The 21473-nt window shown below is 45.1% G+C and overlaps 1 protein-coding gene across 4 annotated transcripts in view; it reads left to right on the top strand.

Annotated features, from left to right (window-relative positions):
• Positions 1–21473, top strand: part of TANC1 (tetratricopeptide repeat, ankyrin repeat and coiled-coil containing 1) — a 2406012-nt gene that overhangs the window by 198423 nt on the left and 2186116 nt on the right. The window contains exon 2 of one of the 4 annotated variants that reach the window (XM_069616376.1): positions 925–1046. The exons of the other annotated variants lie outside the window; for them this stretch is intronic. The gene's annotated coding sequence lies outside the window, so the exon portion shown is untranslated. The remainder of the gene's footprint in view (positions 1–924; positions 1047–21473) is intronic. 4 annotated transcript variants of the gene reach the window in all.

Below are 21473 nucleotides of genomic sequence, written 5' to 3'. Positions count from 1 at the left end.
AGCAAGTCTGTCTGTCCAATGCTCCCTCTTGCCCCCCCCCCACTTTGTTTTTGGTCATGCTCGAAATACTCCTGCATAGGCGTATTGGATGACCAACCTCCAAGCAATCTGAATTGTTTGCCTGGCCAGTACTGTAGTCGTTTGTGATCAGTTCTGGTCCCTCCCTCTTCCCTGAACAAGCATTTCACTAGTAAATATGCCTCTGTGCCTAGTATGCTAGTTATTATTGTTAGATCATTCAGAATCTTCAGGCTTAAGAATGACAACTATTATTCCTTTGTTCCCTTCCCTTTACTTGTGTATAAGCACTATACAAATAAACAATTGCAACTACAAGTGGCAGGGAGAAACTAGCCACAGTAAGGAGCTGAATCGCCACAGGGGGAACAGGGAAGGTAGAAAAGCCCAAGAGGTGGCTCGTACAACTGGATGCAGGGCTCTAGGGATGGGAATACGGGAGTGGTATGCCCAGTTAAAATAAGGGTGCTTGCATGCTTGTTATCAATAAATCCGGAGTCGGTTCATAAACAATCACTCGGAAATATTAGTGTTCAGATAGGTTTACATTTAACTAAAGTGTAGCATGTCGCCATCTTTTCATATTAGTGTTACATCCATATACTTCGGAACGTTTTACAGTGCTTCCCTGGGGAGCGCCCACTGTCTTTGCCACATAACGTTCATCGTCTAATGTGGTATTTTCCTGCCCCAATTATAGTTTGTTAACGCCACGTGTTGGCGGTCTTGGAATGGAAATAGTTAATTGTCTTGCTATATTGACGACGAGGGGAACATTTGCTTTCATTTGTGCCCAGCTCGCTTTCTTGCAGTTTCAGTCGAAGTGAAATGTTTTGGTTGCCTGGAACTGCTAGCTTAAGCAAATGTGGAGTGATTCATTTCATAAAAATTCCGCATGCTGTTTAGGTTTGCCGAGGGAGGAGTCTCCGTAACGAAGCATTGCCACCGCTCCTCTTAAGCTGTACCAGCTGCTGTGGATTACTTTGAAGAGAACTGAAGTTTACTCAGCAACAGAGCGACGTCTGCGGGTGGGTATAGCCTTGCCTTCGGTGTCTTTAATGGGTGTAGTCTTTTCCCCAAGAACAGCACTTTTTTTTTAAAATGCACAAAGTGTGTGAGAATAAGTTGCAAATCGTACTACTGCATTTATCGTGGCGTGGCTCATTGTGTGCGAGTCCTGGGCTGGCGCATCGTGTGCGATGCATTCCGAAACGGTCTCTCGCCCCCATCCCCCACCCCAGACAAATGCGGGGGAGAGAGTCCCTATTGGCTATCGATGTTTGTTATTGGACGTAAATTACTTTTGCAGCTATGCCGGTCCCATTTGTCTACATGATGACTGTGGGTTGTCCACCATTGCAATTGGCGATTGTTTGTTTTGGGAGCCCCGCGCCATCAGACAAAAGCATGAAGAAACTTAACGCACGCCTTTTAAATATTTGTAAGTTTCCCGTGTTTGTCAAACCCTGTGTTTTTATTTCCACTCTGAACAAGGCAGTCTTCTACATTGCATGAAATCTAACTCGCACAAACCTCTGGAAATTATTGGGTAGAAGTGGGCGAGCTAGAGAATGCCAGAGATGAGACAGGAAGCATGGCTTGGCACTAATAGCCAAACACGAGCTGTGCTGGCAAAAGACACTGGTGCACATGGCGACCTACTGCCTCAAAACACCCATAGCCAGTGTCTTGCCTTGATAAGAAACACACCTGGTGTCCTGCATCGCCACGTTTGAAGCACTAAACCAGTATCTGGCACACTTCTCCACCCCCCCAGAACACAAGATATACCTGCCGTTCTGCTTCCCAAATCAAAACCCATGCCTGCTGTTTTGCCTCACTTCCCCACCCATCAAAGCTGGAAAACAGGACTCGGAGCTGTTCCCAGCCTTCTACTTGCTCAGGGGACTTAATCCAAGGTCTCCAGGGCTACGGCGAGTCCTTGTTCTGCACTTCCCAGCCAGGAAGGAAGCCTGAAAGCACTTGCTGTGGCTGTCCCATCCTATTAACAGGAACCTGCTCTCCACTACAGGCAGGGCAGGCCTTGTCAGTGTAGCAGGTTGCCCTAAATGTTCCTTTGGGGTGGGTGAGAGAAGGCTAAATCTCCCCTCCTGAAAACTTTGTCTTCACCTGTAAGGAAGAGGACTTTGGGGCAGACTGTGCCCCCAAGTAAAGTTCCAGGTGAAATCCTTTTTCCTGTTGTCCAAAGAGGATTCAAATAAAGGGGTGGTCTAACCCCCTTATATGGTAAATCTGTCACATTCGATTGGCCCATTTCAAGCCTTCTGTAAGGGTCCCATCATGGCTACTGTGATCAATGTATTTTTCCTAGTGATGACAGCCCCAGGGTGCTTTGTCTGCAGGGGTGGGGGGCACAGGAAGTGTGGGAGATTCCAAGATGGTGTGACTTTTCTTTGGTCGTACTCCACTGGCTACTCTAACCCCTCTCCTGTCTGCTGGGCCAAATACTGTCCTCATCGAAGGTAACCAGTCTTTCCCAAACAAAAGGCTTGTGCTTGGGTTTAGCCTGTTCTTTTTGTTGAAACTCTGTCCCAGACAGTGAATACACAAAAGGCCCTGACAGAACGGTTACTAGATACCAAGCTGACAATAAAATTACACCAAAAGGTTTTGGCCATTACAATGTTTGATTCCCATAGGCCACAGTGGGAAATAGCATGACTTGTATTTGGATATTACAGGCCCTGCGAGCATAGAATTGCATAATTAGGATCACAGCTGCCCATGATCGAAGGCAGTCCCTAGCTGTTGGACCTTTTGGGTTCCTTCATGTTTGCAGGGATACACATGTTACTCTGTAACTGCCATGTTGCCAAACTACAAGGCAGCTGCCGAGGGATGTCTGCAGACTGGTTTAGAGTTAGATATTTGCATGATCATTTTCACTATGGAGCATTATGAAAGTGAGTTCTGAGAAGCAGATTTCACTTTCTGAGATGGAATTATCAGCATGATTTTGTATTAAAAAAATCAAAAAAGCTCAGGCTAGTGTGCCCTCACAGATGACATTCCGGACACAGCACCCTGCTGACAATCCTGTGGGCGTAATGTAGAGTGTTAATATACATGTAATGCACAAAGACTGATATAACAAATCCCACAATGTATTAGTTTGGTGTGCTTTAGGCTGTGTATATATTGTACATCTATACATTGCATCTTTTTGAATGCCCGTTTACTTTCAGTACTTCTTTTCATATTGTCACAGCATCTCGGGAATGTTTCCTTGTTGCTTGGGTGATGGTTCCAAACTCCAAGTTCCACCTAGGGGGTATAAAGTGAGCTGGCCAGCATTCAATTGAGTCAGTTGCTGGTGTCATTGTGGAGGAGGGTCTCGTAACACTGAACAGTTAAGGACTTACCCGTTTCTTTCTTTGAGTTGGGACTTAACAGATTTGGCGACGAACTACCAAACCCCCTAGAGTCCCTCTTGCCATCTCCTGCTGTTTGCCGTCTTCCGTGTCGGATGGTTTCCCCGAGTGGCGTTAGGAGGTACCATTTTGCTGCTGGACTAGTCGCTTCGCTGCGGTTCATTGCGTCATTCAGGTGCTGAACCCATGTCACTGTTGTGCCTTTTTCACCAGTGCCTAGCTCGCGCAGGCTGGCGTGCCTGCGTCCCTTTCAGGACATCTACTGCTGTTGTTGGAGGAGGCGGTTTGAGAGTCGCATTGTTTTCCCGATGTGCACGGCGATCCTTGTTGGTCCGCTGCCTGAATATGTAGAGCCGCAGGGAATTTCCCTAGAATAGTGCTGCTGGTGCGCACAGCGATCCTTGCTGGTTTCTCGGGAAACTCGATGCCTCATCTGAGCAAAGGACCTGCAGTGTGGTGACATGCGTATGCATGGGTTTGTGATTCCTGTGCATGCGTGTAAGCTCTTCCTCATCCCAGTACTTGTGTAATACTTGTGTGGCGGATGCTTGTTTGTGTGAGCCACATTGGATTGTGCACTAGTGTTACTAGGTCTCATGTTAAGGAACCCTCTGCAGGGATAATTCATATTGTGCTTTTGTATTGCATTTGCTTGACAGTATGAGCAATTTACCGCCGCAATTTCTTCCCACTCCTGGCAAGCCCTCTGTTAAGTGGAGTTTTAAGTCTTGGTAATCCGTGTACCCAACTTTAGCACTGAACGCAAGAGAGCTCTTCTTATGCATTGCCTAGGGTATGTGGGGAGGTGCATATTTAAAAGTCTCCCCGGATCTTCCCTCCACGGCATCAGGAGCAGAAGGTGAGGATATTCTTAATCAATATGAAGCAATTCTGAAAAAGATGGATATCCACTTCGAGAAAAAGATTAGTATCATTTTGCAGCAATACCACTTCAGCACTAGAGATCAAAGTACTGATGAATCAAGGATTTTGCTACTGATGAATTGATAGAGGATTTTGTTACTGCTCTCGGGGAACTTGCCAATAAATATCACTTTGGAGTGATGTATAATGAGAGGTTTAGAGATCAGTTTATGCTTAAAGGAAAGGAAAGGAAAACAAAATAAGAGGAAATGTGGACCAAGAGGGACCAAGTGACCTCATATTTTGTTTTTCTTTCCTTGCAGTGTGCTGGGCAATGGCATGCTAAACATTGTATTGTCAAAACACGCACTTAGCTTGCACAGCATGAGCACTTCAGATGGTAGTTGGAGTTCTGAACTCAGACTAATTATCAGAAACCAACCTTTGTTTTCAAATGGTGTTGTCCCAGAAAGCAGTTTACAGTGTAGAAAAAGACAAAACTCATTTGCCCCAACAATTCTTTTTGCATGTCGCCTGTTTTGTTAATAAATTCTACACACTTTGTCATCACACAACCTTTGGTAGTCCGCATGTCCCGTTACTCCCCAACTTGCAATCTTTCTTCACCATGGGGTGCACTCTGTTCTCCCTGCTGCACACCAATTTTAATTAACATTTTCAAATTAGATCTCTAGTCTTCATCTGTGAGGGAAGTATGATAAAGCAGTTGATTGCCAGCAACCACAAAAAGGCTGCTATGCTTTCCCGTAGAAATGTACAACTCTATCCTGAAGGCAGGATCTGGGTGGTATGTGAACAGTTCTATGTGGCTTTATTGAAATAAATTAGTACATGGTAATTGACTTGGTAATTTACTTATTTTTTTTATGGGGATCCTCCATACCTTGTGAGGCCACCTAGCCACACCTAGACCCTACCCCTTTGCATATACCTATTTATTTGGTTCAATGTAATTATTTTGATTTTAGTAGGTCGCCTAACCAAAAGACCGATTATATATTTTCTTTGTCCGATTTTAGGCAGACTACAAAAATTGAAATAATGACATTTCTAACGGACATATAAAGAGACTCTGTAAAGCTGTTTTTTGTATGGCTTTATGTTTAGGGAAGTAATTTCTGGTATAGCGCCTGCCGAGTTTTGGGCAGCAGTGAGCAAAAACTAAGACTGGTGGAATGACTAGAAGATGACCATTTTAGGCAAGTGTTCAGCTGGGGAAAAAGAGCAGTGGCTTAGAAGCTCTTCAAATCCATGGATAGCTTGTGAATATCGAGGATTGATCTGTGTAGGGTTTGGGTTTCAACAGACCCTCCCAAGTATCTTCTAATTGTTTAACGACCCCCAGAGTGGGGTCTTTAGTAGACCCTTGTAGCATCTCTTGGTATCTGTTTATTTCCTGGATGGGAGCTCAGCGGTTTCATAGGTTCTCTGACATTAATTAAACTAATTTATTGCTGAATCAAAAGGTTGGTTGGAGTGCTCATAGACTCTTTGTGTTGCCCTGGAAACTGATAACGGAGTGCTCCCAAGTTGCTCACTGGTGTACTTTCTAGTAGTGCGAAGTTCTATGAAAGTGAATATAACTAAGCTCCATCCAGTTGCTTCTTGGTTGTTTCTGCTTACATTGACTTCTTTGTTTTTTCAACAATACATTTTATTGGGTTTTTTCAGCAACAATTGGGTCAAATCAGAGTACACGTGCAGATAGGATTTAGCGATGTGAGGCAACAACAATTACATAGGGCAATATATTTACTGAGTTTGGAAAAATTGGATTTGGATTTATTTGTATTTATTATTAATATCATGCACCAAACCCTGAGGTAACTGGGCGCTGGAAAACTTAGGAGTTACATTCAAGAAAAAGACTATACACTGGCAGATAAGGTGACCAAAGGTTACAGGAAGGTCAGGTTAAGGTGACATACACAAAATACCATAGACACAAGTGAAAACGGGCAATCCTAAAACAGAGGTTCGGTAGTAGCCGGAAGCAGTTGAAGAGTGCTTCAATTGAGAGGTTTGTTGTTCAACCCGTTTTTATTCCATATTTGAATGGCAGGAGTGTGGGTTCTTGTCTGAGGTTCAGAGGTATGGCGTTCCAGCATTTGGTTGCTTCGACAGGGAAGCTGGCTCCTCCCGCAGTTTTTAGGTTGAACCTAGTTACTGCCAGGCAGGGGGATAGGGCAGATCTGGTGGGGTCGAGAGGAGTGGTGTTTGCAGATTTTCTCAGATAAGTATTTGGGTGCTGTATTTGCCAGGCATTTGTGCGTGATTACGTTGGTGCAGAGCGTGATTCTGTCATGAACTGGCAGCAAGTTGGCATTTCGTCTGAAAGTTGAGACGTGGCAAGATCTTGGTAGGTTAAGTGCTGCTCACAATGAGTTGTTTTGAAGGACCTGAAGTTTAAGGTTGAGTTCAGAGGATCCTAGAAAGAGTGTGTTGCAGTAGTCGATTTATGAGAGTGCTAGGGCTCTGGCAAGCGCTAGGCAACTACTGGTGGACAGGTAGGATTTGCAACTATAGATAGATTTATTGGTGTAGGCTGTAGATGCAGCTATAGAGCTGACTTGTTTTATATAGAGCTGGATAGTTCCATTGTCAAGGGTCTGCTGATAGGGAAGAGATTAGGGGTTCAATGTTTAGTACACTGTCGTAACACTGGTGGTTGTCACACTATTCTCTGGTATTGTTCTGCATAGTCAAGATAGGGGGCCCAGGTATTGTGAAATCACCCCATGACACCTAGACGAGAGGCCGTTCTTTTCTCTGCCACTGCTGTGTCCCAGCATTTTGCCCACCACATGGTGATTGCCGGACCTTCAGGTTGCTTCCATAGCCGGGCGATGGTGATTTTGGCTGCAGTGTGGTGGTGGGTAATCAAGTTCGCCAGGTGTCCCTTGAGTGGGAACGTCCCCCCCACCCCCGCCCGTGTCGCCCAATAACACAATCCCCGGGTTTCATGGTATTGTCAATGCCGTGATTAGCTTGATCTGGTTCAAAACCTCTTTCTAAAATATCATTAGGTTTGGGCAGGACCATTAGAAGTGGTATAGTGATCCTGTTGCTGTACATCCTCCCCGACAAAGTGGGGACTACCCCGGATTGCATTTGTTTAGGATTTCTGGGTGACATACCACCTGTAGCACACTTTCACTTCCCCCTCCTTGTTTGTAACACATTTTGAGGTTTTGTGCATGCGGGTCCAGATGCGCCCCCATTCTTCCATTTCTAGTTCTCTCCCTAGGTCTCTCTCCCATTTGAGCATATAGTTCTCCTTGTGGTGGTCACCCTTTTCTAGGAGCTTGTATAGGGTTGATATTTTCCCCTGTGGGCCGCTGATGTTAATATGAGTTCCAGCGGGATAAGTTCTCTGCTCCCTTGCATTCTAGTGTTGTGTTGTTACATCCAGTGCCGGAGTTGCGCATAGCAGAATCTTTCAGTTTCTGGGATTTGGAATTTCATTTTGCTTTCTTAGTGCACCATTGGTGTAGAAGTCCTTGAATTGCCTCAAACCCCCCTCTCGCCAATTGTTGAATCCTGCTTGTTCGAGATTGGCAGTGAAGTCTGGATTATTCCATACTGGGGGGAGAGGCCCCAGTCATCCCCATGGCCCCATCAGCTTGCCGCCCTTTTCCAGCACTGGATTGTGTTTCTAGTGGCTGTTGGCGGCCTGGTGTCCAAAGCCCTGTGAGATGCCGTGAGATGTGGTAGTGTAGATAGTGGGGACGCACACCAATGTTCTTCTATTTGTTTCCACTGGGGTAGATAATTGTCAGCCTGCCATGTGAAAGCGTGTGATAGTTGTGCCACCAGGCTATAGCTAGAAACGTCTGGGACCCCCAGGCCTCCCACGTTGCCCCTCTGAGCATAACTCTTAGTGATTATTGGCTTTTTCCTGCCCCAGACATAGTTCAAGACCCCTTTTTTGTAGCTTTTAGACCTCTCCTCAGTGTATGGTTACCGGTAGCGCTAGGCACTGATAGAGCAGCCTCGGGGCCAAGTTAATTTTCAGTGCTGTGATTCTCCCCAGCCATGCAACCTCCTGTTTTTGTCAGTGCCCCATGTCCTTTTGCAGGATTCGGAACAGCTGGGGGAAGTTGGCCCGGGAAGACTCTCAGTTCTATTTCTAATATTGACTCTGAGATAAGCGATTTGTGATTTGGCCCATGGGAGGGGGCTAATGTTTGTTAGTGCTTCTCTGCGCTCCCGGTAATGTTTATTCCCAAGGCACTTGACTTCCCGTAATTGACCCTGAAGCCCGAGCCCTCCCCAAATGCTGAGACCTTCTGCCAAAGTGCTTTGTGAACTTTCAATCTGTGTTAGGGAGAGGACGTCATCAGCATACATGGAGACCTTGTACTGGTCCCCTCTGCCCCCATCTGTATCCCCTGTATTCGTGCGTTATCCCAGATTCTAGTTGCAAATGGTTCCATTCCATTTTGAGAGCAAATATTAGGGGAGAGAAGAGGCAGCTTTGTCGAGTGCCTTGAGAGATATGGAGATATGGAGATTAGGGGATCGAATCCTGTTGATTCTTAGTGAGGTGGAGGCATGCTGATAGTTGGCCATGACCCATTTGCTAAACTTCGGTCCAAACCCAAAGTGAGTTGGTGTCTTCTGTATGTAACCCCAATCTAAAAGGTTAAATGCCTTGTGAGCATCGAGTGAAATTACTGCCATTTCTAGTTTCATTCTGGAGGCAGATTCGACCATGTTTAGGGTACGCCTGATGTCATGGGTTGTGTGACCCGGAATGAATCCCGTCTGGTCCAGATAGAATAGGTCTGGAGGGACCCTCGCAAGTCTAGTTGCAAGGATCTTGGAGAAGAGCTTTGCATCGTTATTTATTAGTGTTATGGGCCGATAGGATGCAGAGTCCTCTGGGCCTTTGTCCGGTTGGGGGTTGAGTATTGATATGATATAATAGGTTATTTATAACGTGCTTAAAACCCAGAGGTTTCTAAGCGTGGACCTGGGGATCGAACCTGTGTTGCTCCATTTCGTCTTGCTTCCAAGGCGAGCATGTTACCCCTGAGCTATCCTACCGAGAGGATAGTGCTTTCAGTGAACTTTCAATCTGTGTTAGGGAGAGGAGGACGTCATCAGCATGCACGGAGACCTTGTACTGGTTCCACCCCAGCTGTATAGTGAGGGATTCTTCCATGGATGGTGTTATGCTCCCTGTGGCCAGGAAATAGTTAGAAAGCATAGCGAGTTGGGGGCTAAGATGTGAGCGTACACCCTGTACAACCTCGTGGAGAATCCTTTGAGGCCTTGGGCTGCATATTTCAGGGTTTTTTATGGTTTCTTCCACTTCTGCCAGGGTAACTGGGAGTTGAAGGGGCTCTAGCTGGGTTGACTCAGGCCCTCCTGGGGAGCTGTATAGATGATTAGATTGCAGCCGCTTGTCAATCAGGCTTCCCGTCATTACCTCGCTATGGTGAATCATCATTGCACGCCTTTTGTCGATCTGTCTTTACCTCTGTGTGGGGATATTATTTCGGGTGTGTACTTTTTTGTATACTAATAGCTTATTCACCTTATTGCTGTTTATGTAATAGAACTGTTTGATGTGCGCCAATGCTTTGGCGGACCTGTCTGCCAGATGCATTTCCAGGGCGGCTTTAGCCTTTTTGAGTACTCTACTAGTCTTCTCAGATTGGTTCCTTTAATGCGCCCCTTCCATGGCCACCACCTTCTCCTCCAGCCTAGCCTGCTGTAGTTGCCCCACCCTTTTTGTGCTGGCGCCACCTTTATTATCACTCCCCTGATCACTGCTTTCATGGTGTCCCTGAACACTGCCCCGAGCATCCCACAGAGGAGTTTTCCTCAAAGTAGCAAGTGAGTGTGTTTGATATTTCTTCTTTCATTATTGTATCCTGCAATAGTGAGTCTTGCAACTTCCAATGCCATTGCAGTGGCCTTGGGAGACCCCATTCCCTGACCCGGGCCTGCACTGGGGTGTGATCAGAGATCACCCTCGGATGTATCTGAACTTCTTCCAGGCAGTGGAATAATTTGCTGGACATTAGGATGAAATCTATTCTGGAGAGGCCGTTGTGGACATGGGAATAGAATGTATAGTCGCATGCTCCCTCGTTGGAGAGCCGCCAAACATCCACTGACACAGTTTCCCTCATAAATTCAGCAAATCCTATTGCTCGTGAAAAATCCTCTCTCGATGGTGGTAGGGTCTTGTCACTGTTTTTGTACGGGACCAGGTTGAAGTCCCTCCGACCCTCTATAAGGAGATGGCCTTCTGTGAATGTGACTATGTCCGGTAGAATGGAGTGGAGAAACCGGTCTTGGGTACTGTTTGGGCAATAAATGCAGGCAAAAGTTAGGGCATGTTCAAGTAGGTAACCCTTCACCAGTACGAATCTCCCCATTTGGTCTCATTTCACTGTCACCTGCGCCAGTGGTACTTCCGGGCTAAAAAGCAGCGCCACTCCCCTTTTCTTCTCCCCTGCTGTAGCAAAATATCATTTGTTGTATCGCCTGAAGTCGATGCTCTTCTCATTTTACGCTAAAAGGTGTGTTTCTTGCAAGCAAGCTATGCTGGCAGAGAGTTCAGTCTATTTGCGCACCACTGATTTTTCGTTTCTCAGGAAAATTAAGCCCCTGGACATTCCATGTTACGATGCAAAGTTCCTCAGTCGTGTCTACTGCCATATGTGCCGTTCTCTCCCGGCTTCTAGCTTCTGACCTCTGTGCCACATGCAGGAGCTCTTGCCCCCCTTGCTATTTCTCCTCCTGTGTTGTTGCTTTGATATGTTAATTGGTTAATGCATGAAAGCATAACGGTAGCTCCAGCAATGCTGTTTGTAGTTGCAGCCCTCGGTCTCAGACGTCCTTCTCACTCTTGGCCCCTGTTCATTCAATGGGTGCGTTTGTTCGTCCTTCCAGAGGTCCCTTTGTCCGTTTCCGGGGTGTGTGCTGCCATAGTTGTCAGAAGCACTAGGGGTACCTGCAGGGGTTCAGATTGGGTAGCACTTTTTTGTTTTGTTTTGCAAGCGCAATATTTCCTCTCAAGGTTTGGCACCTTTTTTTTCCTCATTGTGCTGCCTTCTCCTGTCCAACTGTGTCCAGGGCTGCATAGTCTCCTTCGATGAGTCCTCTTTGGGTGCCATATCATCCTAGTCGTTGTTGTTTGCTCCCACTGGGTGCAGTAGCTTTTCAGCCTCCTTCATTGTGCATATTTGCCATTGTTTACCCTCCAGGTTAAACACCAGTGTGGTAGGGAAGCCCCAGCGAGAGAGCATGTTTCTTTCCCGCAGCCATTCTGTTAGTGGTTTTAACAATTTACTTTTTAGTAATGTGGCTGCTGCGAGGCCTTGGTATAGGGAGAGTGAAGCGTCTCTGAATTGTATACGTTCAGAGTTCCTGGCTTCCTGCATGATCTTGACCGTGTAGAAGTGAACTCTTGGCAGGACTTGGTTGGCGCGTTTGGTGCTTGTCTGGCCCTGGTTCGTGCACTCTGTCCAGCTCTAGCAGGGCGCTATCTGGGAGCGTTCGGATGAACCTGAAGAGGTCCCGGGTGAAGTTGCCCAGTTCTGCTTTTGTAATGGAGGTTTGGATACCGTGTAGTCGGATGTTATTACGGCGGGAGCTGTCCTCATCCTTAGTTTGCAGAGCTTCACATCTGGCCTCCTGTGCAGTGATTCTGTCCGCTCCCTCCCCAATTTTGTAGGATTGCTCACATATTCACTTAATTTCTGCCGTTCTGCTTTCCATCTCGTCCATGCGCTTGTCTAGGCCAGAGATTCTGTTCATAAGCTCTTCCGTGCCTCTCTGATATTTCTTAGTCATGGCTGCTAGGAGGTCTTGCGGATCTCTTTTGGTGACCACTTGAGTTGGTGGCGGGGGCGTCTCAAGGTCTTTCTTGTGACATTGCTTCGATTTGCTCTCCTTTTCTCCCTTAATCTCCAGTGGGCGCTGACAGCAGCATAGAGATATTAACTTGTTTAGTGTTGCTTTTGTTTTTTTTTCTTTGCCATTTCTCCCTTTGATGCCCGGGGAGGAGGACTTTCGCTCACATGGCTCCGTGTGGTTACGTGTGTTTCTCGCCTATGGCCTTGAGCCCCTTGCGATGAGGTTGGTCATGTGGTGCGCCCCGCAGCGTTGATCTCCTAGCCCTTGCGTTCCCTGCATATTTCTGTTCTGTCAGCCACTTGGGTGTAGACCTGTGGAGGCCGTGGCTAGATTTTGGTGTGTTTATAAGTGTCTCTTCATTCAGGGCAGACCACCTGGGCAGTGGCTGGAGGCCTAAACACCCCGATCTTCAGTGGGTGCCTGCCATCATGACCTTGCTCCCCTGTGGCTATTGTGGAGAGTAGGCCGGCCCCCTAAGGCACTGGTGTTGGGAGGCTTTACCTTATTGCTGTGGGGTTTTAGGGCCCAGTCTCCTCGTGGGTAGTTGGGGCTGGCGTGTCACCAGAGTTATGGCATGGTGAGTGCTCCTCTTCAGCTTGTTGGGCAAAGTGCCGGGGAGGCTCTGCAGGGGCCGCTGGTGCCGTCTCCATTGGGGGTGGGCTGCGTGTGTGTCAGGACCAGAGGCTGTTTTTTGTTTTTTCCCCCCCCCATACCGTCGTTGTTGCACCTTCTGTACGGCACAGGGCTATCACAGACTGTTCTAGAGGAGCTCCTCTAATACTGCTCCAGGTGCGGGCGTGTCCTTCAACCCTGTGAAGCGCGGTGGCCACCTCTGCGTATGTGGAGCCATTCCGGACGTTGGAGGGGGGGGGAAGAGTTCTGTATGCGTCCGCTGTGGAGCAGTGCAAGGAGCCTCATATGCCCCCCCTGGGGTCTCAGTTGTCCGGGACTCGCACTACGCGAGCCCCGGTCACCATCTTCATTGTCCGTCGGGGCGTACCGCAGCTTACTGCCGAGGTCAGCACCTCAGTGGTCCGGCATGCAGGGGCCTTCTCACTCTGGCCAGCTGTACGCAATGCTTTCCCCTAACCTGGTGTTTTCGCAGTAAACCGCAGGCTTTCTGCTGTCGTATTTCTATGGTTGTCGGGTCGGGAGCTAGTGCAGTGCCATGCCTCATGATCCGGCTCCAAGCCACACCGCCCCTGCTTACATTGACTTCTAAGCACTAGAATAGCATCGGTCCAAAATTGAAAGTGACTCTGGAGCATTTTCAACTGGAAGATTTGTATTCCCAGTGAAAACATGGATAAAGTTTAAGAAGCCTGCCTTGGGGAATTTCCTAGTGTAGATGGAGATCATTGTATTCTAGCTTCAGTGATAAAAGAGACTGTGGGTCTAATGGACGGGGATGCTGCCTCTTTCTGCCACAATTCTCTGAGTACCAGTGTTGGTACATGTTAAGATTTTTGTCATGTTAAGAGGTTTTGGAGGCCTGCCAGGACTTTGCCAATGTTCTGTCATGGTTTATTTTGTAGAAGACAGCCATATGTGGCTAAAATCACAATGTGTGCACTGCCCGCATAACCATTCGGAATAAGATAAGATCATAGGAGGACAGACTCCTTTTTGTAAATATTTATACTGTATGCATTCAATTTAATCATGAGCTTAAATGTATGTGACTAAAATTAAATATGAACCCAGACTGCATTTCTTCTCATCCCTTTGCAGTTTTTGTGCATATGCTAATCTTCCTTGTGGGAGGTAATGCATTTGGGATCCCTACCAGCCCCTTGCATGTATACCTGGAAGGTGGAGGCACGATTTAGCAAAAGTATTCATGTTAAATTACAATTTCACTGCCCAGCTAAGCATTGCAGTATGACTGACATATATGTGTAGATCTCAGGTGACTTTGTGTACCCTCCCCTCCCGACACCAGCATGATAGTTCCTTGACCTCCCCCCTTTCCTTTTGTGCAGTGTCCGACATATTCTTATAACGAGGTGTTAGATATATCTGTTACAGTGGGTCACACTCTAGTACCATCTCTGTATCTGAATGGATACCACATATTAAAGCTTTTTCAGGCAATACCTAACCAGAGAGTTTTGACATCCTGTGATCTTTATGATGCATTCATGAAGTATGATTCAGTTTCAAACGTATTGTTTGCTTCGACTCTGTAAGGATAATTACATTAATCCTCGCAAAACAAGGAGATTTTAATTCAGGGTGTTGATGCTTACGTGTGTAAAGGGAACTTTTTTAAGGAACAGGGCACTTCTAAATCAGCTGAGGAGTGTAAGGGTATCTTGCAAGCTGGTGGTGACGATGCTATGGGAAGGTCTATGGGTATGGAGGATCTATGAACGGTTCTGTAAATTACATATACACATAGCCTGTGCCTGCTCTTCTGGAATTCTCGCGGGTTCATACATTTTCTGAGTGATATTCCTGCCAAAGACCTTGTGTCTCATGACCTTTTTCTACAAGAAGTCTGTTCTATTACAAATGAATATAGTTGTATTCTAGCTCCACTGATTGAAGGGCCTGTGGGTCACCCTAAATGTCTCCTGATTATTGGAGCTTAAAATGATTTTGAGTTAAAGGAATTGGTATGGGAGCGCAGGTGTGATTACGTTTTGGTACTATTACTAGTTAAGACATTCAGGGATGAAGGAAAAAGTCTTTATTAATTCATCTGATCCTCCAAATAATGAAGAACGGGATCACTTCTTTTCAACGATTATTAAATAATTTCCTCTTTGGATAGAGGCTTATGCACCTGCTTCTATTATGCTGGCAGGCAATCTAAATGCAAAATGTTCAGGGTTAGCCTAGGAGTTGGACGAGGAAGTTCAATGTATTCTCAAAGAAATCTCAAAGAAATCCCCAATGTGTTATTTAGACAAACAAAATGTAATGAAAATGTTATTGAGCATAATTTCTTCGAGATTGGAGCCTTCTTATGTTAAATGGGGGAAGCCCGGAAGCGTTCCCCGGCTTTTACCTGGTCCAACAAGTTATCATTCAACATAGGATTACTTGGTCATGACTTTTGATGTTTATAGAGACTTAGGTAGTCTAAACATTGTAAATAAGTATCTATTACTACATCCTTGGTGGAAATGCTGGTGAGTTGTTGATTAACAATGCTACAAGTCGGACTAGTTGGTCAACTAGGAATACAAATATTGTAAGAACTAATGCATTTGGTTTTTTGGGCCTGGTAAAAGGCCAGTCAACACTGTTTGGCTACCCCTTCTCTCCGTTCTTCAACCGTCAGGATCTGGGCTGAAAGTAAGAACAGTTTACTTTGCAGGGTTCGAAATTAAGATTCAGTTAGCAGGAACTGAATCCTGCTTCTGGTTGTCGGGCATCATCGAATAGGCAGGAGCTACCACTGGGGCACCGGCAGCAAGTACACAGTGCATCACAAATCTAACTTCCACATGAGGTGCACAACATGTTTTTGTCCATTTTGCATGATTCATTATGTTTGCATTACATATGTACTAGATGTGCCGTAAATATTCTTTTTAAGCTTTCTCAAATACTCCAAATTTATGTCACATATACGGGTTTGCAAGACACCAATTGGCCTGGGAAGCCAAAAGTAGCTGCTGGTAGCTGTTGCTTTTAAGCTTACAAGGCTCTCATAGGTTAGAAGCATGAGCGAAATAGCGCAGAGCTCCCCTCAATGTCGAATCCTCCTTAGTGGGCCTTTAGTTTGAAGAAATGTTGGTTTGTATACTCACCCACTCTTAACATGTTCTCGTTGAAGGAATGTGGGTAGAATGCTCAAACCGCATTACATCAATTGGTTAAAGGTATATAAACTGAATACTACACGGGAAATGGTGTGAAATTTGACAGATTAGGAAGAAAGACATGCAAAAATGTTGGTCATTAGTCACAAACTCAGAAGATTGTCAAAGCCAAGCCCAAAATATTGCTATACCTTAACCATCGTGAGCACAATATATAAAAGAGCATTCCCTGAACTTTCAATAGAGGACAAATTGTGCTTTATACAAGGTTATTTACACAGGTATATATTTTGGAAGTTAAAAAAAAAAAAGAAAAGAAAAACTGAAAATATCTAGCTAGAGCTCTGGCTCCAGGTGGTACTGCTAATGTTGTAGTAAAATAATTTCCTCACGAACGGGCTAAGATTGTATTCATCTTGTTTGGTGAAATGGTAGTGGAACATGTTCTCCCGAGTTCCTGGCTCGACTCCCAGATAAGACCTACTTTTAAAAAGGGCCGGCAGGGGATCTGCACAATTGTAGCCTAATTCTGCTACTTAATGTAATGTTTGCCTGCCCATAATAAAAGGATATTTTGTATGAGCCGCTAATAACTTTCTGTCACGTTTTCAGTACTGAATGCAGCATTGTTGTAATAAACATTCGGAAAGAGCTGGCTACATCTAGGAACTACCTGCTAGCATATATGCCAGGTGGACCGGGGTAGGTTGGAGAAGAAATTTTGAGAATGTGGCATTGATAGATTTTAATCCGTTTGCACTCAGATACAACTGTAAAAATGTGTTTTAATGCAGAAGGCTTATTTTCTACCCATATTCCAGCTTCTAGGGGCGCGAGGCAGGGATGCATATTGGGGCCCTGTTTATTTAATTTGTATTTGGCAGATATACGAACTGTTCTGGACAGAATTGCCATATAAATTGGCTTCAAAGGAGTCTTGAGGTGGTTTAGGGTTATTCGTAGATTAATTCTTTGGTTGTAAATATTATTAAGACAAACCTGCTTGGGGATATACATTTTAGCTGGCATTTGGGTGTGAATACAATAGAGGATGAATGTATTTATTTTTTTATTTAAATTTGGGTTCCTAGTCCTCTTTTAAGAGATCGGAAGCAGCCATCCACGCTAAGGTGGAAAGAAAGATAATTCATTTGATGGCCATTTTAGTGGGTTTCGACATCCAATATGGTGGGTTTTCTTTATTGCTGCTGTTAATATATGATAGGTTATTTATAACACGGTTAATACCCAGCGGTTTCCAAGTGCGCACCCGGGGATCGAACCGGTGTTGCTCCATGTCGTCTTGCGTCCAAGGTGAGCACGTTGCCCCTGAGCTATCCTCCTTTGACTAAAAGGTGTACAAACAGAGGTGTTCTCATCTCTTTGTTTGGCATGTCATATAGGAGGAATATACCTCCCCTCACAGTGGTTTAATTAGCTGCAAGGTTATGTTTGCAAGAACAAAATAGGATGTAACTTTTATCAATACCAATGACCCTCTTGAGGGCAGAGCTGTTACTGATCTCTGGAATATCACCTATGTAAGAATAGCTTCATTGTGTGCAAAAACTTTAAAGGCTGTGGCTTATTCTTTGTTGCAGATCCTAAGAAGGGCCCTTGATGAGGGCACCACTGAAGTTATAGGCCAAAAGATGCAGGAAGGTTTTGGTTAGTATATCTGTCTTGCCAGTAATTAGTGTTTTAAGTGAGGCTTATCAAACATATATAACTCCTTTCGATGGGATATGCCAGCAATTACAAATCTCTCTCTACTGAGAAGTTATTTGCTGAGAACTAAAAGGCCTTTCCATTTCATTTGCGGCCTCCTATGTATATCCATAAATACCAAGGTAACATTCAGAGTAATGTTTATGAAGTTCCGATTTAATTGCTTGGATAATTTGACGATTATAAAATGGAGAGCGGATAGACAGTTTTCGTGACACATTTAATACTACTGAAACTTGAAAGCATCTTTGTATTGATTGGAAGGAAAAGAATACGAATATGTTCTCGATATGTATGGAATAATTCTGCGACTTTGTCTAAGGCACTTTTTTGTTATTGAATGTTGGCCAGGTAGCATGTTTTGTTAACAATGAAACTGATAAGGCATTTTCAAAATAGTTTAGTTGTAAATAGGATGTGTTAACTTAAAAAAAAAAAAAAAAAAAGGAATGAGATCTGTAATTTAGTTCTCTGACGGTTTTGTATACATTTTATATTGGAGTCCATAATTGTTTTTCACTTTTTATTCTGGAGTTGATAAAGAATTTGGACGGATTTATTTTATATTTAAACCATAACACAAATAATGAAATGAAATATGTAACAGTACATAGAGGTGTTTAATTTTATTTCTGTTGTAGTGGGTCCCACTCTTCTAGTACCCTGTCCTTCGCTATAAACCCAGCTGCAAGTTTTTCTTCTGTGCATATTCACTAGATCCACGATTTTAAAGAAACGCACCATCAAAAACACATCAAGGGCTCATGCAGTATATTCTCCTACTGGACTAAAGCCGGCCACACTTTGCAATAAAAACACGGAGGAAACGTGAATCGCAAAAGGGGCCAATGGCTGCCAGTACATGAGTTTGCAAGTAAAGGGGCTACATTTTGCCTGCCCTGTGTTCTCCTACCCTTTGTCCTCTGACCCTATCCTCTTCGTTCAGTACATTGAATTATGCAGGCTCGGTTTACCAACCTTTTATGAGTTACCCCGAGGAATTCGGCGAACAAGATAAAAAACGGGAAGTCTGACTTTTTATATGACGTAGGGCCGTCATGGGCATCCTGGGAATGAGACGAGGATACTCCCATGTGGTCTCCTCTTGCACCTTCTGCTGCTTCATGTCGTTGAGATCCCTTTTACTACAGACTTTCTTGAGTGGGAGGAAAAGGCTGCCCCCATGACGCAGCTCTACTGCGAGCAGACAACCTCGTTTTCTGCTATGAACATCTGTGTTGAAAAAAATGTTTTTGTCACCGCCGTTTGAAATCTCTGAAAGTAAAGGTTCATTCCGGAACCCAGAGAATCTACACACAGTGAATGGAAAGAACGTACGAAATGATTGAAGGCAAATGTTTGTATGGTTGTATAGGACTATGGTCCAGGCGGTAACCGACCCCATTGGGGATTCTTTCCCCACAGAGTTTCTAAGGAACAAAAGACATGAAAGCGGCCATGTTAAAATATGCGTTTCCTTGGAAAGATGTTTACTTGGGACAAATAAAGGACACGAGAAGCCTCCGAATTAAACGTAATGTGCAGAGGAAATGCACCTGCTGGCCCAGTTCGGGAATGGTTTTGCCAGGCACGAGGTTTCCCCACGAGAAAACGACGAATAACGAAGAGCCGTCATTGATCGTGAAGGCTTTAACGCGGTCTATACATTCCTGATAAAGTAATCTGAAAATTACGAACGCTTGCCTCAAAAATGACGGTTAGCCGAACTAACGTATATTATTGTCTTTTTTGGAGCAACACTTTTTAAAATATATACTTGCATTTGGGTTAATTACCAAGCAGATGAACATTCCATCCACATGCTCTCCCCCTCTTCGGATTATCTCTCAACGTCAGCTAATAGTCCAGCTGGCATCAATACGTGCTCTGCACAGCTACCTGGCGCAGAGAGGGAAGGCATTGAGCCAAATTGTGGACAATTGCACTTTGTTAGAGAAGCTGACCCTTGCTGTTCACTAAGAATGGGTCTTAATGCTTAGTAAACCAAATTGAAGAATAATTCCCGGCAGCTGCTCAATACAGGTATGTATCTCTCTAGAAAAAGCCAAGTGCAGGAATGTTTTTGGGTATTCTAGCACGTATGTTACATGGCAAAGGGATTTTGTCGCTCCAGTCAGATGAGCACGGGATTGGATATGGAATAAAATGCCCATTTCCTTCTGCATTCTCATGAACAACGCAAGTCGACAAATTATTAAAAGCCAACAGAAGGGACATCGTTTGTTGGGTCTCTGTGCGATTTGCATATGGTCCATTGCAGGTGTGACGAAGTGTTTCGTTTAAGCTCTGTGTTCTCTCATTTTCCATCCATGTTATGATATATTTTATTTGTATCATGTTCATACACAAGTGTTTCAGAGCGCGACAAGGGAGGGGAACGGGGGAGAACAAAACAACGATCTTACTAGGCCCAGTGACATTGAGATCGTGCAAGTGCATGGAAAAGGGAAAAGTGCATGGAAGGGGGAGAGTGGAAAGTGCAGAGCAGAGGATAAACAGATAAACAGATAAATAATAAATACAATAAAATAGATAATGGAGCAATAAACAGGGGTAGTGCAGCCAGCAAGTGGCAAGTGCTGTGTTTACGGCAGCAGAGCTGGGTAAGTCAGATACGTGCATAAAAAGACGAGGGGGGAGTGGGGTACTGAATGGGTACAGATAGAGTCCCCAGTGCAAGGGGTGGCCGGGAGGCAGTGCAGAAGAGTGGCAGGGTGAGCAAGTTCCTGGGCCAAGGGGGACGGGGGTGGCCAGATGCACAGTGGCAAGAGAGAGCAGAACAGCAAGGGAGAGGGGGAGCAAAGGCAGATGCAAAGAGGAAAGTCTTGAGGTGCTTCTGGAACCGGAGATGGTTCTCCTCAAGTTTTAGAGTGGCAGGGAGGCTGTTCCAGAGGGAGGCCCCAGCCGAAGACAGAGATCTACCCTCAGCTCGTTTCTTTGAGAAACGACTGACCCTGAGGGAGTTGGAGGTAAGGGAGCGAAGAGCTCGAGAAGGGAGGTATTTGCGGAGGGATAGCAGAAGGTATTTTGACAATAGTTGCTTGGCCCCGAAAAGAAAACGTTAGGCATTTTTTTTTGTCTAAAGAGAAAGGAATGTCTGGCTTTCTTGGTTAGTGTTTTTAAGTGACGAGGGAGTCAACATTTGAGCAACATCAAATTTGTGGAGTAATGCGCACTGAACGGACATTGGCGAAGGATTATTCAGATTATAGTAGGTTTATGCAGGGTTTGGGTGAATTCTGTGATGTAGCTGGTTTGAAATCTGCTCACATTTTATGGTGTGTGAGAAGTGGTGACGTGAGGAGTTTTCTTTGCTGAGCTGGGGATGTTCCGAAATATGTTGCTTTATGGATTATTTATAGCAGCATCGGCTAGGAGGGAATGGTGCAGCTGAAAAGGGAAGTAAGGCTATGGAGGGCGGAGTGGCTGAAGAGGGCGGTTATCGATGCCCTAATCGTACAATATCATTCGGGAAGAAAGAATACTTTGGGCCTCCTTGATTATGTGGCATGGTCTCTGTAGTTTATGTATTGTGTAACTGCGCAGAGTGATGTGATGTGCGACTTGTTTTGTTAGGTGTGTGGCCGTCATGGTCCGTAGATGAGGATATTGGCATGAGGGGGTAGGTTAAGCTATGGTTTCTCGAGGGGTTCTGTTGGTAGTTGAGAGGGTGAGTGGAGTATTCATCCTACGCAGCCAAGAGAAAGCCGAAATTGTCCTTAACCAACTGGGCCCTAAAATGCCAAATCATCTGTTTTCCCGAGAGAGGGCAGAACTGAGT

The sequence above is a fragment of the Ambystoma mexicanum genome, chromosome 9, assembly GCF_040938575.1.
Source record: "Ambystoma mexicanum isolate Mex_15411 chromosome 9, UKY_AmexF1_1, whole genome shotgun sequence".
NCBI lineage: Eukaryota > Metazoa > Chordata > Amphibia > Caudata > Ambystomatidae > Ambystoma > Ambystoma mexicanum.
The sequence above is the reverse complement of the archived record's forward strand: the minus strand, read 5'-3'. Positions and strand labels throughout refer to the sequence as shown.